The 8,651-nt window shown below is 40.0% G+C and overlaps 1 protein-coding gene across 2 annotated transcripts in view; it reads right to left on the minus strand.

Annotated features, from left to right (window-relative positions):
* Positions 1-8,651, minus strand: part of FAM110B (family with sequence similarity 110, member B) — a 148,467-nt gene that overhangs the window by 66,450 nt on the left and 73,366 nt on the right. Inside the window, exon 1 of one of the 2 annotated variants that reach the window (XM_004679862.2) lies at positions 1,520-1,712. The exons of the other annotated variant lie outside the window; for it this stretch is intronic. The gene's annotated coding sequence lies outside the window, so the exon portion shown is untranslated. Of the gene's footprint in view, positions 1-1,519; positions 1,713-8,651 lie in introns of those variants that run through there. 2 annotated transcript variants of the gene reach the window in all.

Here is an 8,651-nt window from a genome sequence, read left to right on the forward strand (position 1 = left end):
AAATCTGAATGCACAAGGGAGCCCACAGAGGAAGTGAATGGTCTCAGAAAAGGACCCCTCTCTTGTTCCTCTCACCACACATGGTATCCTAAAACTGAAAACACTGCGGGCTGCTTAAAGTCATAGAGAACTGTATAAGCAAGAACAGCTCAGAGGCTCCTATTACATGCAATGCAGCATTATTAAATGGCAAACTTACATAATATTCCTTATTTTTTTCCTGAAAATTGTTATTTTGAGTGAAATATTCCACTGGATGATTCATTCCACTTCAGGATGGATAGGGAGGGAATCTAGGAGAGGGAGTGTGTGAAGCAGTGAGTATTCTCAAGTTTTCCTTTACCGAAAAACCTACGGAGCCCCTTTACCCAGTATGGAGTTTTAAATCAGAAGTTATTATTCAGCAAAAGACTAGAATGGCAACATTTGGTCTTTCAAGAACAGAGAAATAACTCCTGACTATTTTCAGATATCACTGAGGCTTTCCAGAGGTATCAGACGCATGGTGGCGGCCAGCCAGCCGTGTGACTGGTGACTCAATACCCAAGTTTCTGTGGTCTTTATGGTCTGATATAGTGAAGCCATCAGTTTTTGAGTCTGAAGTCTAAATGGGAGCAGGAGGCTCTTCTCTATCGAAAAGGTACAATGAGAAGCAGTAATTCATATTACATCTGTTTGGATTTCTGTAAGCTCAAGCTTGGTCACTTAAAAGTATTTTTCCCCCTTCAGAATGTAGCATCTCTCTTCTAGAAGTTTGGATTATTTATTGTTTGATTTGGGAAAAAATCAGGCAACCATTCACAGAAATCTTTAAAGGTGATCAAATAGTCAGAGTGGGAAGAACCCCACCTTCCTGCAATTTCATTTCAACTTCAAAAGCCATATCCTTATTAAACAAAGCCCTGACTCAAAAATCTCTGGCACAGCTGAAGACAGACCTATAAATATTTTTGGCAGAAAGGAGTATGTCACCAGCTCAATATTAACATGGCTTAATAAAAACTACAAAAGGTGGAACAAAGAAAACCATCCAAAATGAAGGCTGCATACACCTCTGAAGAAACAATAGCGCATTACTTTTTGCTAAGATCCTGCATCGACACCCGAGAACCGCTGCCTTGTCCTAATTAAAGTGTGTTTCACCGAACTCTCCTTGATTGCTCATTATTCAGGGCAGTCTGGACTCAGTGCCAACAAAGTAAACCAGGCACTGAAATGCACCTTCAAAGACACCTAAATTGATATAACATCGGGCTTTGCAAAACAGAAGAGGACCAATAAGAATCACTTGGCAGCACATGCACGCTGGAATCCAGGTAAAAACAATATTCCTTCCTGAAGAGGGCTGCTGTTTTCCAATCCAGTCTGCTCCAGAGAGCAAGCATATTTTACTATGGAATGCTGGAATACGCATGATATTAATAAAAGCAAGATCAAATTAAACAGATGACACCACAAACATGCTTCATTTCATGCATGGCTGTGTTTTTCCTATGAAATAAAGAGCCAAAGTAATTACCATGAACTGAAACTTCTTCCCGGATCTTCTTTTGCGGCCAGCGGTAGTAGGGGACTGCGTGCTCTGTAACAAAGACAAACGGCTTCTCTTCTTCACCTTCTTTCTGAACGTTACCAGCTAAGCATCTCCACCGTTGGAGGAACACATAGAGTATCTCTGTATCTATGTCTCCAATGCAGCATAAAGAGTACTGTGGAAGCCTATCAAGCCAGCGAGGAGCAGCGCTAGCAGCCAATGAGGAGAGGCTCATGCAGAATCCAGCACATGCTCGCTGAGGCGCAGGGTGTCACCAGCATTTAGCAGGCTGCTAATCTAATTATAGCTAGTTTGCTAGCACAGAGCTATTGGGGCAAAGCACATGAGCAAATTAAATTTTAATAAATTAAACCCCACAGACAAAAATCATCTCGATTTCCTGTCTTTTTAGGATTAATGTGTCACCTTATAAACTATCACTGATTTTTGAAGTGCATTAAAAACAACTTCTTGTTGTTTTTACAACAAAGCGAGTTGTTTTTCTCCCAACCCAGGAAAAAACGAAAGAATAATTAAATTGATGTACAGGGCATACTGGATTACTTAACAGGTTTCAGCACTGAGAAATAAATAACAAAATCGATATCACTAAGATATCCATGGTTGTGCTATAAAACCTGTGTCTAATTTTATTTGCACTGATTAGTAACTTGCCGTTCATTTGTCCTAAAGTGCTAATTAACCTCTCAATATAGTTTGGGACACCATGCAATTTCCCTTCCATACTAGAAATGTGTTATTTAAGGTGTCAAAAATTATAATCTTGAGCACAGTGAAGAACAGTAATTCAGAGCCATAAACGATGAAAATGTCAGAAGTCATTGTTTTAAAGAAATCTGCCCACTTCACAATCTAATGGTAAATTAGTTTAACTTTGTCCCAGGAGTCAAAACCTATAGAGGCAGCTTGACAAACAGGTGAAAAGTATTCTAACAGCTGGACTGTAGAGTGTAAATTCTGGATCTACTGTGTGTCTCTGGGCAAGTGATTGCACTACTTTGTGTCTCTATGCAGAACTGTTAAGCTATAACCAGTTAACCAGGGTCTGGCTCAGAGTGAGTCCTCAACTATGGTCTACTGGCAGTGATCTTTTTTGCTGCCCCTTGTGATCTATGCTCTTTTCTAATACCATGATATTCAAAAAAAGAAGTATCTAAATACTTCTCCCATGTATGTTTATTTTTTCAGAAAAGCATTTAGAAGTAATTCATGGTGAAAAGGTAATGCAGAGAATCACACAGAACCAGTATTAATATTGATTATAGTAAAAAAGTAATTTCACCTATTTTCTTTTGAATATGTAGTATTTTTCACCTGATTCTATAAGGACATTATGGGCTCACAATTGTGTTTCATTAATAACCTGCAATGTGGGTTAAATGATATACACTGGAACATATTTTCTGTGAAATATAAACTAGGGAATGGGAAGTCTGATTAAATTTTAGTAGTAAGTGCATAAGAAAAGGGGAGAGAAGTCAGTCACATACAAGTTTTGTCTGTGCAGACTATTTATGCATTCATTTCTTTTCCCTCAAAGTCATTTTTTCTTCTCAGATGTTCAACAAAATAAACACTAATCAAATCTGTAACTTTTTTCATAACCATATCCTATTTTTCAAGATCCAATCCAATGACAATATACAAATTTTTCATTTCAGTAATTCTGCTTTGCCTTTTTACTTGAAAAACCTTTACAAAAAGCTGATGACTCAACAGAAAGAACCAAATATTCCCATATATTTATTAATAGAGATAGAAAAAGTACCGACTAAATGCATTTTTCATTGTTCAACCTTTGTGTACCCCGAGCTTTTTGGGAAATGGGCTACTCTTAGGAGTGACATGGCCCATAAATTCCCAAGGGAATCATAGAAATTCCTGGTCTATAAATTCAAGAGTAAAAAGCTGTGTAGAAGTGCATACACAGATACGAACGCTGGGAGAATAGGCTGGAGAAAAGTTTAAATCATTGTTAATGACAATGATCACACCACGTTCATCCATGTGAATTATCAAAGCGCAATCATCGTTATCAGGAGCAAAACTCCCAAGTGATATTGGCTTCAATGACTTGGCCTAAGGCAGAGCTTCCCAGAAGCTGCCAGGATCCAGACTAATAACACTTTCAGGAATTTATATAGGAAACATGGAAGCATTCGCCTTCCTCTTCATTTAACAGACTGTTCGCTCAAAAAAGGCACTTTTAAAAAGCTGTTTGATTAATTAAATCTCATACTTGTTTTGTATAAGACATTAAACAGACACTTTGTAAGAGAAGAAAGCAACTGTCCTTTCTAGGTCTTATCTTTCAACATGTTGAGAACTAGTATTTATTCTGAAACTGCATAAGAGTTATTTGACAATCTTATTGATGTTCTGGTAGGTGAGTAGACAGAGATTTTTAACCTCTGGAGTAAGCACATTTGCCTTTGTACTTTGGTCAACTTATCCTGAATACTGAAAAAAAAAAAAAAAAAAACACTCAAGGAATAGTTTTAGACTCCTACTAAGTGCCGGGCATCAGGAATCCTTCAGGGAGTGCAAGAGTGATGTGATTTCTCATGGGCTTTGATTCTAAAGAAGGAGATAGACACTCAGTGATTCACTAACAAATGAGTCATTAGGATGAGAGTAAAGAGCTAAGAAGCACAGGATGCTGTGAATGCACACAAGTGAGGATGAAAAGTATCTTCTGTGGCTGAGAAGTCTTTTGGTAGGAGTGTGGGGGAGAAACAGCTGTGTTGTGAAGGTCTCTACCCAGGAGAGGCATAGGACATGGGAGGAAGGCGAGGATTGTCACAAACAGTACACGCCAGAAGGGGAACTCCAAGTTCTCCGGAAACCTGACTGCCTATTCACTCCTGTCAAGTCTCTTCAGAGCAGACTTCCTTTACTTTCCCAGTCAAAACTCTCATACCTTTGTCTGCACAAAGGAACATGTGCACATTTCATATTTGCTACCTTGGGCAAGGATGGCCACCAACACTCCTCACTGAATAAATTTCCTCAACATCTGTTTTAATACTTTAACCTTGGAGAACGAGGAGAGGTGTGACTGTGTGTAAATAATTTTCACATAGATAGACCAGTTATAGTTTTTTGTCATTGGAAATGAAATTAGGATTCACATACTTAAAAATGATTTTGTTTTAAGCCTGTGGCTCCAAATAACTTTAGATTAATCACAACATTCCAGTCAGAATCTTCTCAATTTCAGGTCTTACTCAAATTCAATGTTGCTGAAAGGGATCTAACTGAGCTATATCTGTGTTGAGGTATAAGACCTGGAGGAGAATGGGCCTGGTCATGAGCTGACACACCATGACAGAAGACTACCTTGTCTAAGGGAAGACTCAGCTCACCAGGGGCCTCTGAAAAATCACAGATTCCCACTTCACAGAAAAGTCAGGCATTCCAAAGTACCAGTAATTCGTCACATAATTATCCAACACAGTCATGGGGCTCAACACCGCTTCCCCCCATCCTCACCCCTTCCCACCCACCTCCTGGATGCCTCAGGTATAATGCAGCTTTCAAGGACTGGTTTTAATGTTTGTCATTATCTGATCTTTTTTTTTTTATCATTTTTTGTTTTTCTATAATACATACAGAAATGACACCATCCGGTATTTATCTTTCTCCTGGCTTATTTCGCTTATAATCTATTCCACTTCCATCTATGTTGCAGCAAATGACATGTATTTATCTTTCTTGATTACTGAGTAGTTGGTGATGGGAGAGCTACAATGACCATACATGTGAGGAGGAATCCTATACTGTGAAAATATTGACAAGGGTGTAAAGCCTCAATAAAACAATAATAACTGGCTCTCCCCAGTGGTACAATGGGTTAGGATGCAGCACTGCATCCTAAGTTTGATCCCCAGCCCCAGAGGTGAGCCACATGGCACAGCAGACCTCCGATGGTCTGCCTGCTGCTCCCCTCAGCAGTGTACTTCATCAATCTGCCTGTTCTGCTTCCCACTCTGTCTCTGGTGAATCCTCTTACCACCCATGCACCTCTGGCTTTTACCCCTGTATGCATAAATAAATAAATCTTTTAAAAAAGAAGAATCATGGCTAATGTAAAAATATAATAATAAAGAATGCCTATATGTGGCATGTAGTGAAACAAAGTAAATGAACACTTGAAACAAAATCAGAAGAAACCTAGAAATCTGGTTGCAAACTGAGGCTAGCAGAGGGGGAAGGGAAGGAGAAAGGAGCCAAGGGAAGGGGGGGACCAAAAAAATGTAATGGAGTATTATGGGTGTTTTGGTGGCAAGTATGGTATGGTAACATATTTGAAGAGATGTGAAACTATACTTCTAAATTGTAAATACACATAACATGTTGTATATCAGTATGGGAGAGGGAGGGAGGGAGGAAGGAGGGAGGAAGGAGGGAGGTAGAGAGGAAGGAGGGAGGTAGGGAGGAAGGAAGGAAAGGTGAGACTCTGCCAGTCCCCTCTGGCTACTGGGGTAAGACCACAGTAGGGAGCACACACATGGTTGTGGCCCTTTTCTTCTCTGCTGCCCATACCCAGACATCGACTTTACTATTCCTTTTTCATTAAACAAGAATACCCTATCAACTTTACTTCCTTTTCTTAGTAATTAAAATTTTGGCATACTGGGTAGTCAAAGCAACCACTGTACTATGGATGGGTTGAGAAAGACTGAAGGGGGCTGTGGGAAATCAATTGCTCCAAAGGTCACACACAGCCTTCCACTTCCTCTTCTTTCACTGAATATCTTATCCGTTCACTGTGTCGTTACTCTGCTGCCTGCAGGGGTCCCTTTATATGTCAATGCAGGACATGGTTGTGTGAGTCAGGTCTTGGGGCCTCCCCCAAGTCACCTGCTGAAAAAGGTGTTTCTGTGCAGGCAGTCATCCACCAGGCTACATTAACAGACAGGAAATTTCCACCTGGGGCTCAGTTTATAATCTCGTGAGTGTTTAGAGTGTCTTCTTATAGCCACACTAACAGAGTGACTTGTTTTTTTTCTCTTTTTTTCTACTAATGATTCATTTTTTTCTAGAACTAGTGAAGAGAAATGAAAGGGTAAGACATAACAAGGAAAGTAAGGGGTTATGAATTTGAGGAAAGACTGACTCCGGGATACCTTCTCACAGATGCCCTGGTGACCTTGGCTCTGTTTGACAGCTTCTATGCCAACCTACAGGATAGATATCCAACAGAGCCCACACACCTTCAAAAAGTAACTTCCCAGGAGCCTCGTGTGGCTGGACAGCAAGACAATGGTGCTAGACCAAACTGCTTGGCCACACCATCTCCCAGGGGCCTCCTCACCCCTCCTCTTGGATCACTTTTCTGCTGTACTCCTCAATAATAAGCCCATCAGGCTTTATACAGTATCAGCCCTTCTAGCTGTCTGTCTTTCCAGCCAACCCAATGCACCATTGACTGATACTTTCAACTTTGAAATAGCTTTATCACAGGTCAGTATTATTATAATGAAATTAGTCTAGGCATGTCTATTTACCAAGATTATAACTGACATCTTCAGCCAAAAGCATTAAGTCATATCATAAAAGAAAAGAAAAAAACATTCTAACAACTAACCCTCAAAAATATTTATACTGACAAAATTTTCATTTGCTATGTCTTCTACCCTTCTAATATTTAGTACACAGGCCCATGTGTGAAAGTACCAACCACCTCCACATAGGTCTGTCTGGACTCCGAACCTCCTCAAGTTCTAAAACCAGTTCCTTATTCTACCTGAGAATATGATCACTTCCTACTGAGAATATGAAAACTGTACTGATTTTAATAAGAAGTAGTCGAGACTCCTATCTTGGAGGTGAGCTCACTTGTAAACAAACATTTGACATTACATCATCCAAATCAAGAATTCAAAGAGGCACTTCTGTGCAGGTCAGCAAGATTATGAAGGTGGAATACAGCAATGGACAAAGGACATTTCCCCCCTAAAGTTGAGAAAAACTACTCAATTAGGGTAACCTAAGAAACTTGTGAGATTTTGACGCATAAAGCACCCTTATTCTTAGAAAAATATCTTTTTGATCCACCTATCTTATAAAACAGTTGATTTTTACTGCATGATTTTTCTTTTTTTCTGCATGAAGAACTGGGGTAGGCCTCCTAGTGGCGGTGGATTAAAGCACAGCACTAACAAGCGAAAGCTACTTCAGCATGAGTTCAATCCCCATCCCGGAGGTGATCCACATGGCACTGCAGACCTCTCCTGACCCGCCCACTGCTCCCCTCAGCAGTGTTCTTCGTCAGTTGGCCTGTTTTACTTCCCACTCTGACTCTGGTGAATCCTCTGACCGCCCCTGCACCTCCTGCCTGTACCCCAGTTCCGTATGCATAAATAAATATATAAATCTTTAAAAAAAAGAACTGGGGTATAGGCCAGATGTGGGAAGGGTTAGTGAGAGGATTCACCAGAGTCAGAGAGGGGAGCAAAACAGGCAGATTGACGAAGTACACTGCTGAGGGAGCAGTGGGTAAGACAGGAGAGGCCTGCCATGCCATGTGGATCACTTCCAGGGTGGGGTTCAAACTCACACCAAAGTGATCACTACCAGCTTTGCAGTGCTGTGCTTTAACCAGCTGCACCACTAGGGAGGGTCTCAAATAATTGTTTCTTGACTACACAAAGTACTGATAGTAACTTACGGAGCTAAAATTCTCTCATTGTCTAAAATTTAAGCATCACATGCTAAAAGGACTTCCATATTACACAAAAACACTTACCTTTCTTTCATTTATATTTATGCAGGTTTATAAGTCAAACATATTTATTTAGCTGATGAGATAGGGGCAAATGGGTAGTTCATACGTTTGTAAATAAGTGTTAATATCAGAATATGCATATCTGAAAATCATGCAGACAGCAGAACCCTGCATGCAAGGAGACTGGACAATGAAAAAGTAATGTTACACTAAACTCTCCTTGATGACCACAATGACAAAGCACTGTGGTAGCTTAAGACTGTCAGTGAGTTGTGTCTTAAATGAGCATGATTCTGAATAACTAGTAAGATCAATCCTTAGCATCCTGACTTAGAGCCCTGAAAAAAAAAAAAAAAAAAAAAAAAA

The sequence above is a fragment of the Condylura cristata genome, unplaced genomic scaffold, assembly GCF_000260355.1.
Source record: "Condylura cristata isolate star-nosed mole 26May11 unplaced genomic scaffold, ConCri1.0 scaffold00009, whole genome shotgun sequence".
In the NCBI taxonomy this organism is placed as follows: domain Eukaryota; kingdom Metazoa; phylum Chordata; class Mammalia; order Eulipotyphla; family Talpidae; genus Condylura; species Condylura cristata.